The 16,015-nt window shown below is 47.2% G+C and overlaps 1 protein-coding gene across 4 annotated transcripts in view; it reads right to left on the reverse strand.

Annotated features, from left to right (window-relative positions):
* The window catches only part of ZFHX3 (zinc finger homeobox 3), a 309,679-nt gene extending 294,481 nt beyond the window's left edge, over positions 1-15,198 (reverse strand). Inside the window, exon 1 of one of the 4 annotated variants that reach the window (XM_060185225.1) lies at positions 15,077-15,198. The gene's annotated coding sequence lies outside the window, so the exon portion shown is untranslated. Of the gene's footprint in view, positions 1-4,128; positions 4,883-15,076 lie in introns of those variants that run through there. The other 3 variants (XM_060185227.1, XM_060185224.1, XM_060185226.1) reach the window with 3 other exon arrangements.
* Between the last annotated feature and the right edge of the window lie 817 nt (positions 15,199-16,015).

Below are 16,015 nucleotides of genomic sequence, written 5' to 3' on the forward strand. Positions count from 1 at the left end.
TCTGGAATAGAGAAGGGCTCACCCAAAAGACAGATTAAGTCCAGGCATTTTGCTAATAAATCGGGGGGGGGGGCAGTTTAAATTCAACAAAACTGAGGTCTTGCTCAGAAACAAAGTCAAATTTGTCACAGATCAAACTTCCCATGTTTTTCCTGGATTTTCTATGCAAAGCAAGAAAACCTATGAATTAAGGGTGAGAGGAGAAAATAAACATTAAAAGGGAAGAAATCATCTTTTAAAGTTGCAAATATGAAAATAAGGCAACTTTCTTGAGCAAAGAACTCTCTAGAAACACACCTGTGGTGTGGGGGCTAGATCACTCACTTTCTTGTTGCCAGTCTCTTCTTTCCTACCACAAATAAGGAAAAACAGAAAAAGAAAAAAGTTCATTTTATACTAGTGTTTCTAATCATTAATTCATTAATTCCTCTAGTCACTGTCCACATAGGACTTATTTATTAGATATCAGCAGGCAAAAAAAAAAAAAAAAAAACCTCTGACATCTGACCATCTCTTCACACATGTTCAAAGAGCAATTTGGCAGTCAACTTTAAATCATACAGAATAGACATCTGACAGTTGTTGATTTTGTAGATTTTCTCCTTGATCTGGATATTAGAGAGTGGCTTGCCAAAATGAGTCAAGATTTTTACCCAGGTCTCTCCCTTGGGGCAGTTTGACTAATCTTCTCTTCTGTGTTTGTTTCTCAGTTGGAGCAGCCTTAGGACACAGGACATTGTGCTTTGGACAAAACAAGCATCCTTTACAACTGGACTGAGACAAGTTCCTGCAAAAGGAATTCCCTGGTCTGGATTCTATTAAAACTAGATCCTCATTTCCCTGACCGCAGTTTCTAACCCAGGCAGAGAATGGTGGCTACAAGTTGTTCTGTGATTTCTAACAATAATCCTTAGAACCAAATTTTCTCGTATCTGAGCATTTGGGGACTCCTATGAAGCTCACAGTAATGAAACCTATTTCGTGCTGTGTTTGGATAGTCCCAATCCCATCCAGCTTAATTACACCTGCTTTAGGAACCAGAGAAGGCCAAGTGGCCTGAGCATTACAGAAATAAGGCCAGCCTAAGAGCAAGCAACCATTTTAATAACAAGTGAAAGTATAAACCACAGCACATACTGTACTTTTTGAGGTTACTGATGTTCAGCATCAGGTGCATTATCCCCCATAATACTGATAAGTGAGAAATGGAGTGTGTTGGTTTCTTCAGGCCAGAGGCACCAGTGCCTCCCCTACAAAATCAGGTTAAACCTTTGAAAGAAGAAAGACACCTAATCATTCTAAAGGGTGGGTGTAAAGACAACTGGCTTTCTTCCCTTTGAATAAACTCTGCAATTCCATACAGTTTCATACAATGTTTTTTGGTCAATTAGCATGAGGCTGTTACAACTCTGAAATAAAAAGATTTCTAAGATGAGGCTCGGCTTTGGGTCTTCAAGAATTTCTAGGCTCTTGAGCTAATATGTTAGGAGGAGGGAGAGAGGGAGATAACAGGAGAGGGGGAAGAAGGTGGCCCCCTCCTCCAATGTCCAATAGCTAGCAGTGACAGTAAGGACACACTTCCTAGACATCACTAGTGATGAGAAATGAGGATCCAAGCTAAGTCATCATCAGCCCCAGAGAAGCCTTTGCTAGCAGTCTGCAATCACAGATTAATTCTAATGAACAAACAACCTTTGGGTCACCCAAGGTGAGCCAGGACTATCCTGGGAGTATCTAGTAATCACCATTACAAGTCATAATGATGGAAACCAAAATCTCGCTTATTTTAGCTCCCTGCCACTGGACAGTCCAATTGGCACCAAGCTTAAACGTCTGTTAAATCCAAGCCCAGAGCAGCAGCAGCAGAGAGGGAAAGCAAGCCACTGTTCTGTAGGGAGAAGCCAAAGAGAGGCCTACAGAGAGGACTGTTTTGTTTGGGCCCTTTCCAGGGGTGCTGAGTATTCATTTGTGCAAATGAAAGAAAGAAGGGAAGGAACCAAAATTAAAGTTTCAGGTGGTTGGGGAAGCAGCTTATTTTATTATTATTATTATTATTTTATTTATTTATTTGGAAGAGTTTGCAAGTGTTTCTCAATCATTCCCTGTCATTCACATCTGTTTTCTGGAAAGCTAAGAAACAGCAGCTCCATCCCACAGAAAGCTCAGCCATTTCAGAAAGGAGTTGGGGAAAAGAAGGTGACCCATGTCATGAAGACAAGAGATCTGCATGTCACTTAATTCCCTGTGATTCCAAAGACTGTTTTTAAAGCGTAAAAGTGCTGGCTTCTGCATCTGCCCCACGTTGTTAAATAACACTAGTGTAATTAAGTAAAAGAGTCAAGTGTGACCCTAGTCCATTCCAAGAGGCACTTACACACTCTCAGAAAACATGCTGGAAAAGAAATGCAGTCTCCCTAGGTGTGTAATTTAAGGAAGGGAGAGTTTCTCTTGGCCTACACAGGCACATGCCTTCTGAAAGGAGGGGGGTAGTGAGGGCTCCTATAAAAAGAATGAATACAAATTACAGGTGTGCAAACATCCAGGTATGCACCTTTCTCCAAATATTCCATTTCTGAAAGCCTTAAATCAGGATGAAGCAGCTTTAAATCATTCAGAAGTCTCCTGGCATTCCCTCACATCCCACCTTGGTCTCCTCACTGCCTGCTGTGTTTAGATTGGTACAGGAGAAGGATTCAGAAGCTCAGACTGTTCTGATAACAAGGAACAGGCCCACATTCCTGGCCTTGGCCTTTCTTGATCAGGTTACCTTAGAAGGTGTATGCTTTCTTCTCCTCAGCAGGCTCTGCCCAGGCACTCACTCTGGCTTCCCTCTCTAGCCCAGCCTACTGGAAGTCGTGATTTTTTAGGGTTTCCCCTTGAAACCTGTCCAGAAACCACAGCCATTAAATGAACATGAAGGTTTGACACCTCCTCTATTTAGGCGTGAGGGGACTCGAGGGGCCAACTCTGCAAACTCGCACCTGCTGCTTGATGGCAAAGAAACCAAGTTCTTGGGCTAGTGTGAGCTTTAAATTAAACTCAATTTATTTAGTGACTTGTCTCCAAGGATCTCAAAGCATGAGATGAAGTAAGACGACGTGTAACTTTCATACTATCTACCTTCAGGGCTCAAGGTTGTTTTCCTTGCTTTGCTTTGACACATTCCATCAAGCAGGCCCTGGTCTGAAGGAGGGGCCCAAGTGGGGTCATCTGTCTGTCGAGGTTAACTGTTGGTGGCTTATGGAGTCCTCAAGGCCTGTTAAACAAACTATAGGACTAGAAGTTTGGGGATAGGAGGACCACCCTGGACTCACCTGCTGCAAAGGTTTTATTTAAACCTGCTCATATACAGTCCGCCCTGTTCCAGGCAATGGGTGAGCTGTGGTCTTGGCCCTTGAGGTATTTTCCTATTTCTGTAACAGGTACATCCAAAGGAGAAAGAACTGTTTTTCATAAAGTTCTTCCCCCTACACGCCACAAAGCCCCTCAGTAACTTTTTTTTCCTGCCAGTGACCTAACTTGGGTACTCTTCGTCTTTTAACAGGACAAATGTCTTAATCTACCCTCTTCACCTCCTCCTCTCTACTAAAAGCTGTTCTGGTGTTTCCACTGTGCGAATAAACTAAAATTAAAGGTGGCCAAGGCACTTTTTCAAAGGGGCCTTCCAGCTTCAAGATGAGGATTCTCCCTACAATGACTCCACAACAAGCAACATTCTTCACACTATCTGGAACTGACCAGCGACTTCCCTTGGGCTGGAAATGGGTGCATTTTTAGGCCGAGGAACCTAAACTTCTAAATGCCACATGCTTTGCAAGTATTCAGAAGGCAGGAACTAATCCAAAAGCAAAATAAGGAAGGAAGGAAGGAAGGAGGAGGAGGAAGGGGAGAATGGAAGGGAGGGAAAGAGGAAGGGTTTTACCCTGCACCCAGCAGAACTCAGACGTGCTCTCCCCAGGTAGGTTCCAATTGGGAGTCCAGCAGTTCAAGTGCAGCCAACCTGCCCTTCCCCCACATGCCCCAAGAGAATGGGAAGTTCAGCCAAGACTCCCAGCACCTGCCTGCAGCGCTAGCCTAGGCCGGCTGCGTGAACCAACCCCGCGGGCTGGGGAGGGAGGCTGCACTCACCTGGCACACAAAGCCTCCGCACACCTCCGGAGGGAGGAGGCACTCGCAGGTCCGGGGGCCACGGCACGCGCGACAATGGGAAATTCCAGCGGCACCCGAGCCCCGAACTTACCCACCCCCGGCGGCATTCTCCCCACCTCCCGCTGCCCCTGGGGCTCCAAGGTGGCTCTGGCTAGGTTCAGGGGAGCTTGGGGCGGGGGAGGAGTGCTCATGGTGGCAGCCGGGCCAGGCTGGGCCGGGCGGGCAGTGCGCCCCTCCCCGGGAGGGAAGGTCCCCGGCGCGCGGCAGGGATTCACCCACGGGGCGCGGCGCTCGTCCCCGGCCTGCGCTGCCAGCTCGCCGGCTCGGCCGCCCTCCCGCCCGCCTGCCCGGAATCGCTTTATGTAAATGAAGCTCAACTCGCAGTTTGCAGCGCGCACCGCCCGGGGAAGGGGGGGGCGGGCGGGGCGGGGGGCCTTCGGGGATCCACATTACACAGCAACAAAGCGGAAGGTTAATTTGAAACTCACAGCCCCACCGCTCGGCTCCCCGGGCAAAGCCTGACATCTACAGTCGTGCCGGGCGCAGGCCGGGTGCTCTGAGGCGGGGGCAGCCGCGCCCGTGGGGACGCGGGGACACAGTGGAGAGCGCGAGGCTCCGGCACCGGCCTGGGATAGACAGGCCCGGCCGCGCGCCTGCCCCGGGCCCCGAGCTCAGGACCACTCGGCCTGCGATGCCCCAGGAACCAGCCTTTCAGGAACAAAGCCCAGCCGGTCCCCAGGCGCTGACCCCTCACTCATCAAAAGTCAGGGACAGGCCCTGGAATCGGCAAGAAGAAAGAGAAGTGCCCTGGCCACAAAAAGGAGCCTGGGGCCTCCGAACCCTAGCCCCTGCTCTCTGGGCCCCATCCACGTCACAGCCAGGCCACTCTAGCATGGGGACATTAGCCAATGTGGACAGGAATGTATTTGAAACACACACACACACACACACACACACACACACACACACACACACACACGAACACACACACACGAACATACACACACCCTATTAACTGCTTTACAGCACACTTCTGTTTTTCGGCTGCACAAACTTATAAAAACATCCCCTGCTCTCCATTAAGAGTTTATGGGTAGAGTTTTTTTTTAATTAAGAAAGACAGGGAGCCCACCTTCTGCACCACAAAAAGAATGTAGATTCATACTCCCAGAGGGATAAACAATAGGGAAGTTTCCAAGGAGAGGCTGGGACACAGAACTCTGGTGGTGGGAACTGTATAGAATCATACCCCTACTACAATTATACCCTTACAATCTTGTAAATCAACATTAAATCACTAGTAAAAAAATAAGACATAAAAAAGAAATGCGGGGGGGGGGGCTCACATTCTGCAATGAAGCTTGCAAGCATGCCTTCTAAAGCCACGTTATTTTACGTAAGTCATGGGCTGTGCCCTTCACAGGAAGAGGTTGGTGAAGGGAGTGGGGGTCAAATTTAATGCAGCCACCCCTGACAGTCAAAGCAATTGCTGGACACTTTCCTATCCCCCAGGTTCACCTAGATATGCAACGTCAGGCTTAGAGAAATCTCACCCACCGGAAGTCCCCTATCCTCCCTGCCAGACACCCATGCTTAGGCTGAATATACTCCCCCCAATTCTCTAAGCACTGAAAGGCACCTGCTTTTCACCCTTTCTGAATACCACCCACCCAGGCTGAGAGTCTTTTCCAACTGCCCAATAATGAACCATGCAAGTGTTAGAAATATAATAAGCTCACGAGGGGGAAGAGCTATGTGTATGGAGTCGGATCAGCATGAAGCACACACTGACTCAGAAGGGAAAAGGAGGCTGGGCAACTGAAAGGCAGCATAGCATGCCCCCCCCCCCCAATCTATTTTCTACACTAAAATCTGGGTTCAAATCAACCTAAGTATCTAACCTGTTGGGTACAGACAACCCCTTTCTACATTTTAGTCAGCAAAGCTAGCATGCTCCCCTCCCCCTATCTTCTTTTTCCCCCTTCAGCTAGGGCCCTGAGAGAAAAGACCGCCTCTAGGGAATCATGTCCGATTAGGGACAAAGGAGGGCACAAGCCAAATTCAGTCACACATGAGAGAGCAAGGCAGGATGGGGGTGGGGGGCAGAGCTGGAATAAAGGAAAAGTGGAGGATGATTTTGTAAACCCGGGTAAGATCACTGCAGAGCTGCTTCCAGCCCACACCTGACTTCAGGCCCAAGAACAGGTGGTGTTTTCAAAACACACAATTATTTATATTAGCCACATCCATAGAGAACACCTTAAAGAAAACCAATTAATAATTTAATTGAAAAATGACTGAATAATACATGGGGAAGATGATGGTAGCAATAATGCAATGCACATCCCTGGAAATCTCTTCAGAGAAAAAAGATGACACCATCAACCCACCACCCCCTACACACACACACACACACACACACACACTCCTTTACCTGGAGGCCTAGCAGGTGATTAAAGACAGTTAAGAAAATGCCCAGAAAGATCAAATTCGGCTACATTGTCTTAACTTTCATTAATAGGGGAGAACCTTGTAATCTGGTGACATCATGAACATGGTGGGTCAACAGATAAATATCTTCAATAAAATAAAAGTCAGAAAGCCCAAGAGCCAGCTATAAAGTAATCTGGAAAGATGAGGAGATACTGGGCAGAGAGAAAGCCTTTTGCTGATTTGTCCCCATGCAACCAATGCCCCAAATGGCAGGCACTGCTGTTCAGAGGCCTGACAAGTATAACTGAGAATGACCTGGGTCCCCTTATCTTAATGGGGCACCAACTCCATACAAGGTGGAGTTTGCCTTTGTAAAGGGTAATACACAGGCATGTCACCAATGGCCTCAGGACCATTATGAATATAAAGGGCTGCAGAAAAGCTGGGGTGTTAACACTACTACTACTACTACTCAAACTTATTTCCACCATTAATGAAAACAATAGGAAATTTGCAACTTTCACGCTTCCATGTGACCATCAGTATCTCTCAAGCACAAGTTGCAAATTCTGTCCTTCAGCTCTGGAAGGCCCTGGCTCTGCTGAAGGTGACAGTGTGATATGCATCCCACTGCCTAACCAACACTGCTGAGGACAAATAAACTCACTCTCAGAAAAGGCAGCTCTTCCCTCCCAGTGCTCCATAACTCATCTCATCTCATCTGGAAAGTGTAATTGGCAACAGCCAAAAGGATAAATATTTAAAAATAAATCAGGGAAGGCTAACCCTTTCCATACTCCTCCCTTTACCCATTCTCCAAGGCAGAGGCCAGCCCCCTAATGCTTAGCTGGCTAGTAAATTACAACCCAGCCCCACTGCCTGCTGCCTCTCTCCTCCACAGACACACTCACTCTCCTTTCACTTCAGCAAAGGTAAATATGATCTCTGAGCTGAGATACAGTGGATGTCAGCATTCTGACTTGTAGCTAAGCCTAAGCTCCATTTTCACAGCACAACGGGGTTGAGGCAGATTTGTGTGCTCTTCCAGAAGCCTTCTGCTTTTATTAAATTATACATACACATTGATTTTAAAACTAGTGCTTAAATAACCTTGAGGTTTGAACAAAGAAAAAGTCAAAAGAGGACCAAAAAAAAAAAAATTAAAATACCTGCATACCTGGAATAGACAAGGAAACACTGAGAGCTATATCACACTCCATGCACTAAATTCACCCCATCCCTTCTGGGCAGTTCTATTCAGAGACTTGGTACCTGTTAGGTGACCAAGCACCCTGTGTATGCAGGATTTCCTCAGAACAGTGACACTGACCTTCACAGCCACGGGAGGAGGCTGGTGTGCCAAGGCCTACCCACACGTATTTTGATTCAATTTCTCTAACACAAACCTCTATCACTGCAGTGTTAATTCCATAGATCAATTTCCACCCCCAAACTTTAGGTGGCATGTTACCTAGTCTCCCCAGATCAAACCCTAAGTCTGTTAGCCAGTGACACACACACACACAAAAACACAATAACTACTTCAAAAAAAGGAAAAAAATAATTAGGAAGAGCTTTCTCAAATTAATTTTATGTTGCAGAGCAGAGTTTCAGGAACACCAAAAAAAAAAGGAAAAACTGGCCTTCAAAGAGCTTTAAAATGTTAGGTACAGAGCTTGCTCTCTGTTTTATTTTTTAAACAAAACAAAAAATGTATACATATATATATAGAGAGAGAGAGACATGTATACACACATATGTGTGTGTGTGTGTGTGTATACATACATATATATATATATATATTTCCTGAAAGGGCAAAGAGAATTTGCCATGCAAGACTTTTATACCCAGGGGGGGTTCATACATTTGTGTCTTTAAACCTTGAAATTGAGAATTTTAATGAAAAAGCAGGCAGATGCTTAAAGACAGCATCGCAGTCAGGGTCCTTACATTGTAAGAGAGAGGTGCTTTGTTTGGAGCCAGGAAGAAGAGGTGGGCTCCTATTTTGTTCCTGGGTCACCCCATTGCCTGACATATCTCTTTGCACTCAGTCTGATGCAAACCACTGTAGGCTTTGGAGAGGAAGCAGGTTGGAGGGAGAAGAAAGGAAAAAGGAAGCAGGAGAGGAAAATAAAAGGGGAAGGGATGTGGTCTCTATAGAAATTGAAGTTTTAAAAAAATGTAATTCCACATTATGTACCAACATTTCCCCTACACATGCATTAAGATTACCAATTATATCCGACATACCAAGAGCACAATAACCAGGATCAGAATATTTTTCTCTTAATGAAGCATTTCATTTAGATTTGCAATTCTTTCCTATCTAGTGACCACTTCTAAGTATAGGCCAGGATACTCCGAAATAAAAGATGACCCTTTCACACTTTCCCCTCTCCCCAAGTGATTCCAGAATGCTATTTCCTTATCGTTTCATTTTGGTGCATTTCTATTTGAAATCTATGCTAATTTGACTTAAAAACCCCAAGTTGAAATTTCACATATCCTCCAAGTGATCCAGTGTTCTAAATTCTGGATTTCTATTGAGGTTGTTCCAATAACCAGTGAGGCCTATGGTAAAAATGTGCTTCATGCTGTTCAGTTTGTCTCCCCGCAGACAAATAGAAACTGTGAAATTTAAAGAATGGATGAAAAAAATCTAAAACAACGAGGTTAAAAAAATAGGACAAATGTTTTTGCTTTTGTGTCTCCCTGGAGCAATTGTTTGGGGTAGTCTGCATTGACAATAACCATGAGAAGGCCATCTAAAGGCGATGCACACACAAGGGGACTCCTTGCCTGCTGCCTTTGGTCTGGTAGAAAAAGCACCTTAGCTCCGTTCTCCAGGAACAAAAGGCCAGGGCCACAGAAGGGGGGAGAGGTTACTGGGGCTTTCACAGAGAGCCAAGTGTCAATGCAGGTTCATTTTTCACCCGTCTTAGTTGGAAAGCAGCTCAGTGAACTTCCTAATGACTGCTTTTCCCTCTCCCCCTATTATTTCTAAACCTGAAAGAACAAAACAATAATATTTTTTTAAACCTAAAACCCATCATCCCATTAGAGGAAAGCCTTGGGGGCCTACATGTCAATTCTTCCTCCTCTCCCCCGTTTTGAGTTTTTGCCATATATTTTTTTTTTTGAAGAGGGGGATTCCAGTTGTAGATCACATGGAAATAAAGAGACACTAGACACTGTGGTCATTTTAGTAACATCAGGATGGCCTTTCTGTGTGCAAGAAGGCTGGGAGCAAAAAAATAAATGGGAAAAAAAGAAAAAACTCACAGGGACAGAGGTGGGGAGGCTAAGGGGCACCGCCATGAAACGTTTTTTCTTTTTCTCACAGCATGAAGTCACTAATGCCAGCTTCAGATTTGCAACTGAATCAAAGTTATCATTGCAGGGTTTAGGCTCTTTTTTTTTTTTGGGGGGGGCGAGTTGTATGGAAAAATGGGCCAAAGAACCCATACACAAGGTGTGTGTGTGTGGGGGGAGGTGCTTCAAAGAAAAACAGCTGAGAGGAATCACTGCATGCCATGAAAATACCAGGGCAAGTGGATGTCAGAGTGTTTTAACCAGAATCGAAGTTGGAAACATCTTCCTCAGCAGGCAAACCCTAGGATGAGGCAAAGACATGCAAGCTTGAGCCTTTGAACCCAGACCTGGCAGCTTAGGAACGCATTCCCCTTTCCCAGGCAGCCACAGGCTCTGGCTGCAGAGCAGGACAGGGGGAGGGATGAGAAGGCCCTGTGAAGAAGCACAATAAACAACTCAAATGTGAACGGAAATGACATCAGCAAAGTGAAGGACCTGTTTATTGCAGATCAAAACAAAACAAACTTCCAAACCTTTTGTGTACACAAGATATCTCTATAAAAATAGCCTTCCTAAAATGTCACCAGGGTCCACAAATCAGCATCCCAAGAAAACAGATGACAGTTACTAGGGGCTTGGGGGAAGAGAAGAGGATGGGAGGGAATGTAATAGCAGAAGAGGCCCCCAAACACAGCTGACTCTTCCCCCCCTCTGCTGATCCTTAATATTTATTGGTGTTTATAATCTAAAAGCCATGCTCTGTGTTTCACTTAATACAAGGCCAGACAGTGCTGTCTAATGAGGCAGCATTACAATCAGCTTGTAATACTGAATTTTTAATGCTGCCAAGGATTCTGTTACATAATAATATGAAAAACAGAAGCTGAAAGTGGGCTCGTGGTGTCAGGACACTGGAGGTTCCAAACAGACAAGCCTGCCTGCCTGCCCTCCTCTGCCCACCCACCACCCCCTTCTGACCCAAAATAGGCCCCCAGTCCCTACACAGGAGGGTTTGTATGGAAACCACGAGGGCTGCTTAAGAAACCCACTTTTTAACTGTGTCATTATACTCCTAAGTTATATTTTCAGAAGTAAGTGAATCTGGGGTGAGAGGATTGTAACAGCAATTTTAAAATTTTTGAGGGGGAGCTGCTGAAGAGTCAAGGAATACAGAAAGAGGTAGCTTATTTTAAGCAAAAGCAATATAAAATTATAGAGGGAAGAACTAAGATGGGGGTGGAGGATGAAATTAGTTGACCATATTAACAGCTACAGCACTCAGTTTACATTGCTGTAATTTAAAATCATATATATATACATATATATATATATATCATTGCTCCTCTCCGTAATACCCCAAGCCTGTAAATCTATAACCACTGTAATGATTTAGTGATTAAAAACATGATAACATATTGTGTAACTGCAAACCACAAAACCCCTGCCAACTCTCCTCTAAAATAGAGGGGGCAAAAATATAGAAAATGTGTTGCTTACAGCAATTTTCCTAAACTCAAAAGATTTTAATAAAAGAACCTATACAGAAGAGGAACCAGGAGGGCAAGTAAATTCTATGGGAAGCCAGAAATAAAAAAAAGGGGGGGGAGGCAGCTTTATGTGGGATTCCTTTCCTTGTACTAACAAATTACGACCTAAACATGCCTTTTCTTTTCTCTCCCTCTCTCTTTTTTAATAGTTTGTTGTAACTGGAATAACTGGTCTTGTGTGCTGTCTTGCATATTCAAAGCTGCTTTGTAATTGGATCTGGACACCCAACCTTATTTGCCTGAACTCAATAGGGTTTTCTTTTTCCTCCCCCTCCTCCCTCGTTTTGTGTTGGACTAGGTATTGTGGGTTGTCTATTCTTTCTGGGTGCAGACATCCACACAAGCAGGGACTCTGGTGCCTCTAAGCTACTGAGCAGAGACCTGAGAGGGGAGGCACAATTTGTAACAAGGCAGGAGGAGCCTAGAATATACACACAAAAATAAAATCAAAACAGCTGGAGGGGTTTTGGCCTCTGAGCAGCTGACCTGACTCAACTCTATATTCTTTCATTTCCCTATTGTAGGATTCCTGCACCTTGGGTCAGATTCGAACTCAATGTGACCCTGAAAAGGCAGTCACTGGGGCCTAGAAAACTGCTCCATATTTAATGGTGGGTGAGGTAGAGGTAACAGGATGGGGAGTCTAAGTGCATATGCATTTAGACTCACCCTACTGAAGACTCCCACAAATATGTATGTGTGTATATACACACATGGATCTGTCAAGAAAGGCAGGTCATGAGGCCAGTTCCAGTCCAGCTTTCTCAGCTCACACTTGAGCCTGAAGTCTTCTTGTGGCCCCCTGAAATCTTCACATCTATAACTCTACCTACCCACAAATACAAACCATCACAAGCAAACACTACTCCAGAGATTTTTTATGTTTAAGAAGTCCACAGATTTGAACTGCCTCCTCTCTGAACCAGAGCAGGGCAGTTTATTCAGAAAAATCAATAGGAAAGAGCATTTGCAAATATTTAGATAAGCCCAGTGCGTTTCAGCATTAAGTAATTAAAAACTAAAACTCAGGGCAGGGGAAAAGGGAGGAGACACAGAGGAAGGGTGCAGGCCTATAGTGGGTTTTCCTGCCCACACCTCATCTTCCCAAACCGCAATCCTTTCAAAAACTGACTCCATGTACACTTTTTTTTTTTTTTTTTTTACAAAATCTTGTTCATACACCATTTGGTAGGCTATTTCAAAATCATCTCCAAATATGGATTCACCTAGTACCAGGCTTTCAAGCCTGACTACAAGTGTCTGCAGTCTCTCTGTCTCTCTTCCCCACTTCCCTCCCCCCTCTCTCTTACACACATACTCTCTCTCTCTCTCTCTCTCTCTCTCTCTCTCTCTCGACACCTCTGGTAGTCCTCTCTTTTGTACTAATACATCTAAGTTACTTGCACTAGTTACAGATACCCACCTTATAAGAAGATGGTCTCCTAAGTGGTAATTCAATAAGTGAATTCCCTTCCCATGATCCCCCCCTTAATTTCCATTCCCCTCAACCTATAGAATACCTAAACTGGAGGGGGGGGGTGTCCAGTACATGAAACCTCCACATGAAAACACATTAGTTATTTTTTTTTAAACAAAAGGAAGGAGTTATCAAATGAACCATCATAAAGTAAGTCACTATTGAGTAGACTTCCCCTATATTGTTCTAGAGGTCTGAGCAGTAAATTCTGCTTGGACTACTTCTAAATCCTTTCTAAGAATCCAAGCAAAGCACTGGAGCACCCACGCTGCAGATATTGAAGAAATTTACAGTAAATGTAGGTACAAGACTGCAGCATGCTGCCCTATTGATTATGTAGATTCTGATCAATCTTCTCCCTTCTCCCATTTCCCAAGCCTCTCTCTGAAGACCTCCAAATAAGTTGGTCTGTAACTAGTCATCCTCCCAAAGTAGGGAGTGGGGGGGAGTAATTTTTTTAGAAAACATAATACATTTTAAAGTGTCCCTACCATAAAGGAGTCTTCTTTTTAATTCCAAAGTGAATTTATATTCTTTAACTTGCATTACAGTCAAGCGATCATCATATGTCATATTCTTCAAAGGTACTTAACAAATCCCCTTTTAAAAGTCACTAAAACTAGAGGCCAGAAAATGGCAATCAGACTCTTTCTTCCATATAGCCCTTGGATCAAGTTTCAATCACTGAGGCCAAATAAAAAATTGTCATATTTGCCCTACTTCAAAGCAAACGGGGAAAAGTTAAGAGTGGGTGATTTTTGAAAGCACTTGTAATCAAAGAATTTGCCACAGTTGAAAGAATTGCACAACATTTCGCAAAAGTCAGACTCTGAGCAACAGATTAATTTGCAAAGTAAAAATGAGTATTTTTAATTGAATAGCTCCCCAAGAAGCCTAGGAGCCTACGCCCATAAGCAAATTTAAATACTGTATACACACAAAATAAAAATTTTAAAAACTTAAAAATCTATTACTCCCCAAAATATATGCAAAAAGATTTTCATTAAAATACATAACGTACAAAATTCGGGAACGTGGATTTCGCATCGAGTGGAGAAAAGATACAGAATAAAGAAGTGGTGCAGGATCAGGGGAGAGAGTGGAGAACGTAACGTAAACAATCCCAGACTCGCGTGAACAGAAGGGAAAAAAAAAGAAAAGAAAAGAAAAAGAAAAAGAAAAAAAAAAAAGGAGGACAAGAGAAAGAGAGCAAGCGAGAGAGGAATCCTAGCAAGTCTCTTGACTCAGCTGATCAAGTGAGAAGCCTGCCAGGCTGGGTCTGATCTTGGCCGGCGGCGCAGCCCCGAGCCCCCAGGAGCCCCTAGTGTCCGGGGCAGAGCCCCCTCTGGGCACCGGCGGAGCTGCCAGCGGGGCAGGGCGGAGCGCGCGCGGGGAGGCTCCGGCAACCGGCTCCCCCCCTCTGCCCTGCTCGGACCCCGGGGCTCCGGCCCAGCGGCCGCGGCAAGTGGAGCCCTGGCGCGGGAGGCGCCCAGTCTGCCCGCGGGGGCGGCGGCAGCAGCAGCAGCCGCGGCGACTGCTCGGGGCCGGGCGTGCGCTCCGCGCGGCGGTGGCTCAGCCCCTAGCCCCTGCGCCGCTCCGGATGGGGCAAAGTTGGGGGCCGAGAGCTGCAGGGGCGGGGGCGCTCGGCACCGCGGACAACACCCCCCCCCTCACGCCGGCCCCTGCCTTTGTCTCGGCGCCCGGACCCCGGCCGCCCTCCCGCCCTGGGCCCCGCGCCCTGGCCGGCCCTGCCCGGCGGCGCCTCCAAACTGGCCGCGCGGGCCTCGCCCGGGGCGCCTCCGCCCTCCCGGGGGTCGCTGGCGGCCGGCGGCGGCGCGGGGGCCGGGGAGGAGGGGGCGGCCCGGGCTCGGGGGCGGCGGCGGCGGCGGCGGCGGCGGGAGGAGGAGGAAGAAGAGAAAGAGAAAGTTTGGCGCAGGGGCAAGGAGAGCGGGACTCAGCGAGCGAGCAGGGCGCGGGCACGGGGAGCGCGGGCGGCGGCGGCGGCCGGGCGCGGGAGCCAGGAGGGGGCAGGACAAGCCCCATGCAAAGCAGCCCGGGCGCCCCGAGGAGCCCCGCGTCCGGGCGGTGGCGGCGGGAGGAGGAGGAGGAGCAGGCGGCGGCGGGGAAAAAAAAAAAAGAGGGAAAAGTTGCCACTTACGCGGTTGCTTCTCCGGCGGCGGCGGCTGCAGCGGCGCTGCTGGCGGCGGCGGCGGCGGCGGGAGCTGGCGGCGCTTTTAATCCCGAAAAGAGGCGCTCGGGCCGCGGAGCCCATCAAGGCAGCAGCGGCGGCTGGCGGGGGTCGGCGGCGGCGGAGGACGCGCTGCTGGCGGCGGCGGCGGCGGCGGCGGAGCTGGAGCGCGCTCGGCGGAGCCCGGGGCGGGAGGCGGCCGCAGCCGGGGAGCCGGAGCCGCCGCCGCCGCTGCCGCCGAGCAGCATGGTTGGCGGGGAGTTTACAGCCCCCGGAGCGGGCAGGGGCCACGGAGGAGAAGCGGCGGCGGCGGCGGCAGCGGCTCTAGGCTGTAATTGGGATGCAAAGCAGGCGGTGGCGGCGGCGGCTGCGGCCGGGAGGAGGAGGAGGAGGAGGCGGCGGCGGCGGCGGCTGCAGCGGTCGGAGGGGACGCGCTGGAAGTGGGAGCTGATGAGTGAAAAGAAAAAAAAGTCTTTGGATCTTTATTCTGCTAATTAGTTTCCTGCAAAAAATGGCTGTGATTAATTCAGTGCGCATGTGCTTCATTACCCAGGCACGACGGGAAGGGCTAATTAGCCACCTTCTGGATCAATAAGATTCAGCAAAAAAGAAAAGGGGGAGGTGGAGGGAGGCAGAGGGGAGGAAGGGAGGAAAAAAAAAAAAACAGGGGAAAGTGATGAGCAGGGCAAGGAGAGCAGGAAGAGAGGATGGGAGAAGAGCCCAGGAAGAGGGAGAGAGGCACCAAAAGTTTATGCATGTATTAAAAACACATACACACACGACACACGCGCGCGCACACACACACACACACACACATACACACACACACACACACACACACACACGAAGTGAAATGCAGAGAAGCAACAATAGGAACCTAAGATTTTCTTTAAGATGTTTTTCTTTCCT

The sequence above is a fragment of the Erinaceus europaeus genome, chromosome 2, assembly GCF_950295315.1.
Source record: "Erinaceus europaeus chromosome 2, mEriEur2.1, whole genome shotgun sequence".
Taxonomy (NCBI): domain Eukaryota; kingdom Metazoa; phylum Chordata; class Mammalia; order Eulipotyphla; family Erinaceidae; genus Erinaceus; species Erinaceus europaeus.